The 12,105-nt window shown below is 45.4% G+C and overlaps 1 protein-coding gene across 7 annotated transcripts in view; it reads left to right on the forward strand.

Annotated features, from left to right (window-relative positions):
- Window positions 1-8,336: 8,336 nt before the first annotated feature.
- The window catches only part of pdlim5a (PDZ and LIM domain 5a), a 68,675-nt gene continuing 64,906 nt past the window's right edge, over window positions 8,337-12,105 (forward strand). For 2 of the 7 annotated variants that reach the window (XM_048984761.1, XM_048984762.1), the window contains exon 1: window positions 8,338-8,738. The gene's annotated coding sequence lies outside the window, so the exon portion shown is untranslated. Of the gene's footprint in view, window positions 8,739-12,105 lie in introns of all 7 variants that reach the window. The other 5 variants (XM_048984766.1, XM_048984767.1, XM_048984758.1 and 2 more) reach the window with 4 other exon arrangements.

Raw genomic sequence — 12,105 nt, forward strand, 5'->3', positions numbered from 1 at the left:
ATTCCCGATGCTCTACAGATCATAATCATAAGTTCATAATTACAGTGAATGTGGTCTTTTATAAGCTATCCTGTCATATTATCTTCTTAACTGACCCAAACTTATGGTCTCAAAGAACTATGACAACCTCTGCCTGCTATGGACTTTTGCCAGTTCTATCCGCTCTTCTTAGTCATGTTGAATCTGTCCTGCAGTATATTTTCACTAAAAGTATTATTCTCACATTGTCGGCCCCCATTTTCCCTCCATCAGTCTGATTGGCTGACATAACAGTGGTACCTTAAATGCGGTAGACTGATTGTCTAAGCTAGGGCATCATTCACACTGCTCTGCATCCACTGGAAAGTTATGTGGAATAAACTGATCGAAGTTTCCAAAACAAAATTAAGGAAATTACATTTCCCTTTAATGTCACCAATAAATGGCCCCTTAATATGCTCCCAGGGCAGTTGATCCAATTGATTCTTGCCCTCATGTACTGCTGAACAAAGACATTGGGAGACCCCCATTCTGTGTGATGACTGAACCCACATTCCAGAATGCTGCACTGCCCAGGTAAGGGGGATGCAGGATGTGTGGACCCCCAGACACCACAAAAAGGTGTACAGGCATTGCCTGATAGAACTGAAGTGGGACACAAGAAAATCACAGCCGTCTCTGCAAGACTTGTGGAATTTTGGCTGGAAGGTTCTGGCCAGAAATGTATGGGCACAAGGCGGGAAATGACCCAGGACAGGGCGCCAACCTGGAGAAAAGGAGGGGAATGACCCAGGACGGGGCGCCAACCTGGAGAAAAGGAGGGGAATGACCCAGGACGGGGCGCCAACCTGGAGAAAAGGAGGGGAATGACCCAGGACGGGGCGCCAACCTGGAGAAAAGGAGGGGAATGACCCAGGACGGGGCGCCAACCTGGAGAAAAGGAGGGGAATGACCCAGGACGGGGCGCCAACCTGGAGAAAAGGAGGGGAATGACCCAGGACGGGGCGCCAACCTGGAGAAAAGGAGGGGAATGACCCAGGACGGGGCGCCAACCTGGAGAAAAGGAGGGGAATGACCCAGGACGGGGCGCCAACCTGGAGAAAAGGAGGGGAATGACCCAGGACGGGGCGCCAACCTGGAGAAAAGGAGGGGAATGACCCAGATGTGGCTCCAACTTGGACACAAGGCGGGGAATGGCCCAGGATGGCGCGAAAAACCTGGGTACAAGGCGAGAAATGACCCAGGACAGGGCGCCAACCTGCATGTTTCCTAACAGGCAGCTGTCTCTGTGTTTCAGTTATTGAAGCTTAGTTTTTTGTGACTAGGGGCTGTGGAAAATTTCATCACTCATCTTGGGGAGGGGGCAGTTTTCCACATTCCTTATACAGTTAGCTCTTTTCCTGTCTCCCCTGTGCCCCTCAGGTCTCTGCCCCCGTCTGTAAATCCCACAATAGTCATGAACAGTGAGCAGTGCCATTGCCAAGATTGCCCACGATTTACAGCACTGGAGAATGGTATGATCTGGGAACAGACCACTTAAACGGGGGGGGGGGAAACTGACACGTGGGCTCAAAATGGGACCTAGGACCCAGCCGCTACACCTGTCCCCACAGAGACCCATCAGAAGAGGATCCATGCTGACCTGTGAGGAGCATGAGGCCTCCACAACGCAAGGTCTGCGGAACGGCTTCACCCACAAGCCCAAGGGCCCCACGGCACCAGCAGCCGGTCTGGATTTATAGACACATTCCCAGTTAGCCACCAAGAAATCAGACGGGAAGATGAAGGATGAAGGTTCAAATTTCAAAGGAGGCTCTGCTGTTTCAATAAGAAACCCGAACTGAATGGCTTCAGTAAAACGATTAGCTGAGTAAATATGGGAGATGGTGTAAAACTGTCATCTACTGTACACACACACACACACACACTTTTCCCTAGGATTTTGGGTGTGTAGTGTGATGTGGTCATGTACAAACTAAAACATAAGGGTGACTGTTCCCAGTTATTGCCACTAGAGGGAGCAATAAGTCTTTAAAATGTTATTGAAGCTTCTTCAGCGATAAAGGGACTGACAGACCGAATATAACGGGCTCAGCTGCCGGAGGATTTGTGGGATGACAGTCACTGGTGATTTGTCATTGGTGGTCATGAGTGATGTGCATTGTAGATGGCAATAAGCCAATGGTGAACAATGAAAAGTGAATCGGACTTCCTGAACAGTAGTGGAGAACACCACAGAGAAGAATGATCACATCTGTGATCAATTCTAAGCGAAATCCAAAAAAAAACTTTTTTATAAGTAAGTGTGTGGATGTATATTTTTCTGAGTTACACTGTCACATGACTACTAAAAAATACGAATGAATAACTTATTAATGTTATTTTTGGAAGTGCTGGGAAGGCTATCACATTTGTCTCCTGCCTGCTCTGTTATATGAGTTTAAAAACAGATCCTGGAGAACCTAACTGTGCAATAGCCCCCCCCCCTCTTTCTCCGTAAAGAACTAAAAAAAGAGCAGCCCCATTTTTATCAATGAATGTTTTGTCACAAAATGGTGGAATGACTTAAAGATGTGGCCGCAGCAGAACTGAAATCGCCCGCAGATTCAGAAGCCGCGACGTACGGTTAGCTGGAAACGGTGAAAATAAAATGGAATACATCACATAGTTTGTATATGTGAGCCACTAGCACGAGACTTTAACACATGTCCATTAAGTGGGAGAATGGGTAGCTATTGTGCTAACGTGAGTGCAGCATGTGGACAAAATTTGTGGCCGATCAAAACGCTGGGACAGAGGCTGGCATGTGCACATGAGCAAGCAGTCATCCTCAATCACTCAAGTACCTGCCCAACCATCTAAATGATGCAAAACAATAACTGTGAATTCATTGGCTGTACTGGGAGAACCATATGTTACCTGTGATGAAGGAAGCAGGCAAAAAAACCTTAAAAGCTTACATGTGTCAGGTAGAAAAAGGCTCTCCTAATTAAACACTGATGTGTAGCTTCTGATCCGATGAGGTGCAGGGCTAACAGGAACATAGGGTAGGTGTAATTCTGTTATTCCACTACTGTCTTTCAGGGTGAAGACCAGTTGCTGATAGTCACATCTTCGAGAGAAATCAGGATACGTGTTAAGTAAATAACGACAATCAAACATCTGCACTATGAACCTCGTCCTCCAGCTTCTGTTTGGGCACATTAGGACATAAGAGAACATATCCACTGTTCTAAATTATGCAAAAAGTGGAATGTTATTTAGTCTATGCCATTCTAATTCATTATTCCCTTATGTTATTACCCACATGAATGACTAATATGCATTAATTGTCACACGTAATGGTCAGGAACTATTCAAAGAGTGGCCTGTGGACAGAAGGGGATTTTATAAGGGACAATAACGCTCGGTAAGTTTCCATACATGAAGCAATACCTCGCACCGGACTGTGGTTACTGTCGTGCTTATATCTAACATGGTTCCTGGTTATTTGTCGGGGGCGGCTGCTTCCCATGGCCTGTCCGCAGGCAGGGCGTGACAAGAACTAGCATGGAGGATACGCTGAGAGAACATTAACAAAAACCACGAACACAGGCAGGAAACACAAACAGCGCCTGCTTTATCGGCAACAGCACTCACAATGACTGACAAAGGCCCCAGGCAAGGGCAGGTACATATACACTCTAACAAGGCTAGACGAGTGACAGGAACGGACCAGTTACTAATTAGACGTAAGAAACTCAAGGCCGAAGGGAACAGGTGAAAGGTATCAAACACTAGGAGAGACTTGGAACAAGGGTCATGACATTACTACAAAACAACACAAAGGTAGGGACAACTAGACAAGGATACAAAAACAAGAACCTACAGTAAAATGCAAGAACTTATTAATAAGAGGGGAGAGAAATCTAATAAACAAGCAGCTCAACATAGTTGGTGCAGCCTTGGATTCACGACAGTATTTTATCAACCACACACTCCGCCACTTCAGTCACACAGCAGCACAGAGAGTAGCAGAAAAAGTTAAAGACCAAGAATGGGGTTACAACAATCAGCATCAAATGAGGAATGAACGGGATGGCCAGTGACACCTGCTGGCCAGACAGGGAACAACAGAACATTAATGTTGCTTAATGGCTGGAGTAATCTGCCCTGGAGTTAAATGGTTCCTCTTGTTCTCAGGATGCTGATATAAATGATGGCCATAAATGGTGCTGTGGAAGTTTTGATGAAATGCCGGTTTCCACACTCTCCTCCTCAGCTTTCAACGCCTGGAATAGAAAAAAGACTGAGGTTGCCCTGGGGGGGGGGGGATGGGGGCACGGCTTCCAATCCCCACAACTCTGGGCCCTGAAAGATCAGCTCCGTAGGAAAGGATTACCTCACTTATGTGACCCCCAAAGGTTCACGCCACGAACGTGTAATTGCTCAGCAGAAATACCTGCTGGCTGAAGTCAGGAGGGCTGGCACCCGTCACTCAGGCATATTTGTGGGGTGTGATAAGCGGAGCTTTTTCCCCCCCTCACGTTTCCTGGAATGCGGTCGCCACCGGTAACCGGCTACTGTCATAAATGGCCCTGTTGTTTGAGAGTGTGCTGTGAGCTAGGTGACCTCATGGAAGGTTCAGCCGGGGAAAAAAAAACAAGCTTTTCGAGAAGCGGACTCATTATTCCTAATCTTATTTATTGTGTTTGTTGTCACCACAGACACCGCAGCTGGAATGAGAGATTTGGAAAAGGGCTTGTTTTTCCTGGGGAATGATGTGGTCCCCATGTTCTGGAAAGAACTGTGAGGGGGAACTGTGGAATTGTAAGGGGCCAAAGTTTCAGGAGAAAGTGGGTAGTATCGCCTTAAAGGTCCTACAGAAGTATTTATTTGTCAAAAGTCACGTGCTATAAATAAATTACTTCTTTAATGTCTACTTGTTTTAACCTGCATATTTTCAGAGTAAGTCCTTCTAGTTGAGGAGAGATCCGGGAATAAATTAACTGGTTTGATTGTGTTCTGAAATCGATCCACCATCTTTCCATTGTCCCCCTCTTTAATACCTTGAATGCGTAAAGACTCTCTGACTGTAACCAGAAATTCTGTACCCTTTGACAAAACGTTGCCCTGAGTAGATTTTCCCAGGGTTGGGGGGCCCCAACAGTACATTTTGGGGCCCCTATAAAGTGCTGGGTCCCTTGAATCTGCCCCTCTGAAGCTTATGCTCTGATCTCACCTGCCCACTGGTCTGATCTCCCAGATTTAATTTCCTTAAAGTAATTTTTCCAAGCCAATTTTAAGGAAGTCAAACATGGGAAATTGGAGAAGATTGGGTTGGTGAAGCTGGATCGCAGAGAGACTGGCTGAGATTTTTATCCAAGGAATCTTCTACAGCTTACAAAAGTAGTATATTTTTACCGATAGATAAAGTCAGACATATTTACTGAGAAAAAAATCAGCTTATGAGCTCAGCAAATGGTAAAATTTCAGGGTACATGTGCCAGGACCTTGAAACTCTCCATAAAAAGAGATCCTCGGAATAGATCACTTAAGCAAAGTACTAGACCCTGGAAGGAGATTTATGTTTCAGCACTTCTGAACTCTTACAGCCCGGACTGAGACGGCCAGGATGTCGAAACATTATGCCACGCTAATAAGTCAGGACTAAAATAAGATGTTCACTAAATGTAATCTGATATTTACCTTAAAATTCTATTGCAGCATATAGATGTCAAAAGTTACATGATACAAACAAATGACTCCTTTATTGTCTACTTACTTTTTATGAAGACCATTTGCTTATTGATCTATAAAGAGAGCAGTAACGTAATCCAGTCTGGCATTTTTTTTCATTTTTCTATGGTTTGGCTCACATATCACAGTGATGAAGATGCCTGGTTTGTGGCATTAAAATTATTCGCATTAGAGTTACTGAAAATGAAGACAGCAAACGTGGGTAAACAAAAATACCGAAAAACACAGTTATAAAATGGCCCGCAGAACGATGGGGTTTACTGGTTGTTTAAAAAATGGCAGGTCACCCTTTGATATGGGTTCAGTTAGCATATCTTAGGCACTGTGAAACTAGCCACTTAACACACAGTAGCATTCTGAGAATATCCAATCGGGGGGACCTGAGCAGGCTTTTAGCCAATCATCAGCCAAGGACAGAGTAGAGCCAATCTGGAGGAGCTGTGATCGCCGGGTAGAGTCCTTCAGAAGAATCAGGCTCCCTCAAAAGATCCCAGCTGCTCTCCATCTAACCATGGAAATGAATTTGATAGGGACGTTCCCCACTAATCTAATTCTAACTGGTGGAGACTGGTATGAGTCACGAATCCAAGAGAGTATAGCCTAAGAGAAGCTATCATGGGAAGCTGAAGTCCCGGGAGATGTCCTGCTGTCTGAAGTCTGAAGGGATCCAGTAAAATGTCCAAGCTACGTAAATATGGGTGACTGCACTCAGAAAAAAACACAGTATCAGTCTGTACCTTTGCTTGTCACTGGGGCTGCACCCTCAAGGGTCTGCCAGTTGTACCCTTACCTGTACAGTAGGTACTTGTACCTTTTAAGATAAACAGGAAATCATGTTGTTTGTACCTTGGGGATTTTCCTTTGAGTCCATTTCTGTACCTTAAATTAGACTAAAAGGTACATTTACCTACAAGTAGGATCCATTTGGCAGACCCTTGAGAGTATAGCCTCAGCGACAAGCAAAGGTACAAATAGTTTTTTTTTCTGACAGAGTGTGAACCGCTCTGAGAAAAATCACATTAGCTTAGAGATAAACCAACTGTCCTAAACCACCTCAGCATGCTTATCCTGACAAATGTTTCTTGGTTCTTGTTTTATTTCATGTCACTCTTGGCTGCAGATAAGCAGCTTCTCTCCTCTCCTGGTAGCACACTGTCAGATCCTGCTGAGTACTTATGGCTGGTGGAGCCACATCTGCTCAAGCCTCTGCTGATGCGACGTGTAACATTTACTGTTTCAGAGGTACCAGATGTCAGTAATCGTAAAGATGAGGATGGTGGCAAAGATTTATACTCCGAAATATGCTACAGATGAACGTCATGCCATTAAACTGCAGCAGACACCGCTGCCCTGGTTATGACTGGTGAAGGAGTGAGGATTTTCTGTGAACCTGCTGAATCTTTGCACGCCTGTTCCTCTGCCACCACTGGGACCTTTTCACACGCTGTTAGAGCATATCCTGATGTGTGTGTGAGAGAGGCCTTTTCTGATTTAATTTGCTGCTGAGCGACTTTTCTCGTCATCTATCTAATCCCAAACTGAGGTGGTCTGAGGACAGCATACTTGCCAACATTAGGTTGTGAATCGCATGAAGGTTTTTTGTCGTGAGGTAGGGGTAGGGAGTCCGGACAATAAGGTTTGCTGAGCGGGAAGTTGGCCAGAGTCAGAAAACTGGGAGGTTATCGGGTGAAATGGTGAATCGGCAGTACGGTGGGAGGTAGGTGGGTATGGACTGATTAAGCACACCTGACAGACTGACAGACCAGTAATCACAGCTGGGAGACATGTCTCTGTTAAAGAAGAAAACTGGTATCTTCTCTGTCCTCCATCTTAATTGCGGGAACATCACTAAACACTCACCCAGAGAATTTTCCGCGAGGAAACTCACTTTGTATTCCACTGAAAAGTGATCATATTAGCAACGTCATATTTCAAGCTAAACTCTACACGTCTGACTGATTAGTGCTTTTATTTTGTTTATTTATCTGAGAGAGCAATGCATTTAACACAGCATCAGTGCAAATGCATCAGTGACCAACAATCTATAAAAAAACTGGATAGGCTAAAGTCGGCCGGCATGGGTGTTAGTTCAGGCTGGTCAGGGTCTTTTGGGAGCTGTTGGATCTGTGCAGCTGTCACGCAACGCCGTTTGACATCTTCTAGCCGGACTGTCATCAATTCCACACCTGGCTTGTGTGCATGGGAGCGTCATTGTCTCCGGAGCACCAAAGTCCGGCCAGCTAACTTTGTAACGCTGTTAACGTCACCGGAGTGAGAATTCAGCAGGTCACTCTGATGCATGCATGGAAGTAGGAAATGTCCCTGGAATCCGTGATGTACCATATAAAACTGGACGTTCACTAATAATAATAATAATAATAATAATAATAATAATAATAATACTAGTAGTAGTAGTAGTAGTAATAATATTTTCATTTTAGTCTTTGAAGGTGTATGGCTTAGTGTTCCGGACCGTGCAAGACAACTTTATTTACTAATTAAAGTGATTTATCGGTATCAATTTTTTCCTGCTGTCAGCAGGTACTTGGTAATATATTTTTGGCGACCGCTTGGCAGGACAGACAAGCACATTTATTTTTCATTGCACCAAGTTAATGTTTATCGGTCGGCCCGCCGCCCCAGTCCAGGACAAAATCACTTGCTTAAAATGACCTTTTCTGACCTTCTAAATAACTTTCTAAAGAGCAGCCAAGCTGTCCAGTTAACAGAAGTATATTACAGTGCATTCATTTTAGCGAACCTTTCATTTATAAAAATGTACTTGGTCTGCAAAAACGAACGACGGATTAATGCTCTTTAAGGCCGGTTTTATTCCGTATTGTTTTGATTATATTGCCGTTTGTGTTATTTTTGGTCCAGCCCCTGCTTCCGTGACGTAAAGGGAAACGGGGGCATTAACCTCCCCCCGGCGGGGCAGCCGGAGTATCAGCAGCGCTTCGCACCCGGCAGAGTAGGCGGCTGATCCTACGGCACAGCTGGAGGACGACGGATTCACGCCGGTAAGAACCCGCACTTACATCAAACCGGAACCTGGATCGGATGGGGGGATGAAAAAAGAATGGGCGAACCGGAGTGCCTCCGGATGGAAGTTGCGGGGGCAGCAAGTGCACCCCTTATAATTAAACACTGTCCCGTGTGTCACAGGGACAAAAGCGGCTCACGGTCGCATCGCGTCTCAGGACAAAGACGTGTTAAAATGCAGTGTCCTTAAACTTGGAGTTTAAGGGGGGGGGGGGGGGGGGGGACTTAATTGCAGATTCAAAATCTTATTTCTCAGGTTCGCATTTTAATGGCTGTTTACACACTGTTCGCACTTTAATACCAGTTTATAGTCCGCACTGGGACGATTATATGTAGGATGTAATATCTGAGTGTGAAGTTTTGATTTTTTTCCCCCGCACAAGGCTTGTAATAATTTAATAAACGCAACATGCATTTTTCATTTGTCGTTGTAATTTTGTCAGGCACGGGGACTGTTTTATCTCAGTAGTATAACGGAAAGTTGGATGGGATGTTGCACAAAAGAGCGCTTCTGTCTGTTTTAATGAATTATTCAGTTCGGGGTCACTTGACTTTTCGGTGGCATCTGGCTTTGCGTTATTTTTGTTGTGAGATTTCTGCACGCAAACCCCCCGGGCTTAACATTTTCATAAGATAAGGAAATACGTATGGCAGAACCTCCGTACCCATTTTACACTCGTCTTATTCGTTTGGAGTAGCCTTTTTTAGTAAAAATGAATGACATACTTCAGTTTGCATTTACCGTTTTGTTCTACTTTAGGTGTTTTAGCATTTTTTAAATCATGCTGGTTTCAGATATTACTTCTGTCTCCATATTAAGTGGTTGTGAATTATATGGTTATATGAAGATGGTCCGGCGGATGTTGCACGTTCCGTTTCTTGTTTGTTTGTTTGTTGGTGTCATTTCTTCCATAATCCACGAGCTCACGTCAGAAAACACGGCTGGTCTCCAGTTCGGCTCATCGACATCCATGTGTATTTGTAATAGCGCAGGATCTGGCCGCTCCGCCTCGTAAAAGGTCCAAATATTTGGCGGCATTTCCGAGGCTGTTTGGACCCTCTAAACAGATCGCCTATTAAAACATAAATATAGATGTTCAATCACGAATGTATTTTTAAATATGCTGTGTCCACACATTCATTATCGACTCATTAAAATATGATACCGGTCCAAATGCACTTTTAAAAATTACATTAAGATAGCCTTACAAGTTTTCTGATTATTATCTTAAGATTTTGGGGGTGAGTTTAGTCTGATTCAGTTCGCATGCATGCGTCTAATTGCAGCCCTTTTCCGGGATAGTAAAGTGTCCGAAAGTGCTTTTAAAGTACTCAGCACCCGCCTAAATATCAACTATATAAATAGATTATGTTTACATTAACATACTTATGTGTACAGATATGTTTAAAATAGTTTTCAGTTCGGATAAACTAATTGCAAGCTGAAGTTATTAGGCCATGACGATTAATTTATAGTTTATATATGATATATGTTTAACAAAGCTATTTTTGTCTTGCAAAATGACTAATGAAGTTAATGGGTTGGAGTATCAGAGGGTTTTGGCTCATGGTTTAAAAAGTGAATGAAAATTGAGTAATAAACCTCTCCCTTTTATTTCTGTTCTAACAAAAAGGATCTTTAGTAAATGTTCCTCGCAGTTTCTCACAGGCCCGCTGTCAGCGCCTGAGGCCCAATTTCAGTGGGCGTGGCTAGACATGTTGTGAGGTGTCACCCAGATCCCCCCCCCCCCCCCGGCATGGCTCAGGTGCAGGCAGGCAGGTGCAGAGTCTTTCAGGGCAGCTGTTGACTTGGGCACTGTGACAGGTTTAAGTTCAGCCCATGAGCTAAGAGCAGAGGGAGAAGGTACCTCCCTGGCACCCCCAACCCCCCCCCCCCCAGATACGCAGTGAGACAGAAAGGGCGCAGGCAGCGAGGTCCCTGCCAAGCGTCTCGATCCGACCTGGTCACCTGCGTCACCAAAAGTCACCCTTCCTGCTCCTTGATGGGGGAGCAATTACCATCCTATTCAGATGTCCCCGAGTTACATTCCGCCCCCGGAGTGACAAGCCCAGGGTTCCTCAGCGGGGCCTGTTCTATGTCAGCCTCCCACTTTGGGTTGAGGGGGTGCTATCGACGTGATCTCGGCCCCCGTCCCAGCCCTCCCAGGGTCCCCTTCATAACCGAAACCTCAAGTCCCCCACTCACGGACGTCTGTTTTGTGCCAACGGAGCAATGCAGTTTCAGTGTGAAAGAGGGGGAATTATTCACACGTGTGGGCTCCAATGCGGAGGCCGGCGTGCTCAGAAAGCGGGGGCCACATCCTCACCGACGTCCATCACGATTCTGCCTCCTTTTGTGCTTTCACAGACGGGTCTCCGTGAATCCCTGCGTTAGGATCGCCATGGTTAGGGCGAAGAGGCGTATGTGATTTTACTTACTGAAATCACCCTTTGATCTCAGCAGGGAGGGCGATTAAGTAATACTGCTGGAGTCTTATGTCTGTAGAAGTACAGACCAGCGTAGGAGTGAGTTTGTTATTGGGGGGGGGGGGGGGGGGGGGGACGACGACTACGACACAATAATTTAAATGTAAAGGTCAATTTATTAGGGGGATGAATTAAACCAAATTAAATATTTGGGAAGCACCCCCTCTCCTGGTTCCTCTTGATCATAACTGAGAAGTAGCTGGTGGTCATTGGTCATGTGGGATGGGAGAGGTTGTTGTCTGTTTGTCTGTCATTGAGGGTGAATAAAGTGACGGATGTTTTGGTGACTAGGGGGTGAAGATTCACCATGAGGAGGCCCTCCCCAACCTCCGCATGAGAAACTGGAGAAGCACAGATAATCCCATGGGAAGGCCGGGCTGGGGGGGTGGGGGGGGAGGGCTGGATGGCCTGAGGTTCTGTGGAGAATCTCCCCCCACCCCCACATCACCAACCTCTCCAGCACTGTACAACAGCTGCAGCTGAAAGAGGTTAACAAATGAAGGGGGAACAAAGACCACGGAGAGGGTAAAACAAACTGTGGGGCATGAGGGGGCGCGGTGGGGGGGAAGTGTGGTTGAACCTCATTGTTTCTCCTGCACATGTAGCTTTATCATGTCGGTGCTGGTGACAGACCTTGTCGACCAGTGGAGGGTGGATTCTGGCAGAAGATCAATCGACGGGAAGGATTTAATAAGTTTGATTCTTTTTCTATTTATTTTTTCCCAATTCAATGAAAATGCCTGGATGTCAGAAAAAATGCTTAGTCCTTGAATGGCAGGGGCCCTAAAAATTTGGACCATAATTGAATTGGTCTAAGTTGGGGGCCCTGTATATAATACAGTTTCACGGGGCCCAAAA

Source organism: Brienomyrus brachyistius, chromosome 2 (genome assembly GCF_023856365.1).
Source record: "Brienomyrus brachyistius isolate T26 chromosome 2, BBRACH_0.4, whole genome shotgun sequence".
NCBI classification, from domain to species: Eukaryota; Metazoa; Chordata; class Actinopteri; order Osteoglossiformes; family Mormyridae; genus Brienomyrus; species Brienomyrus brachyistius.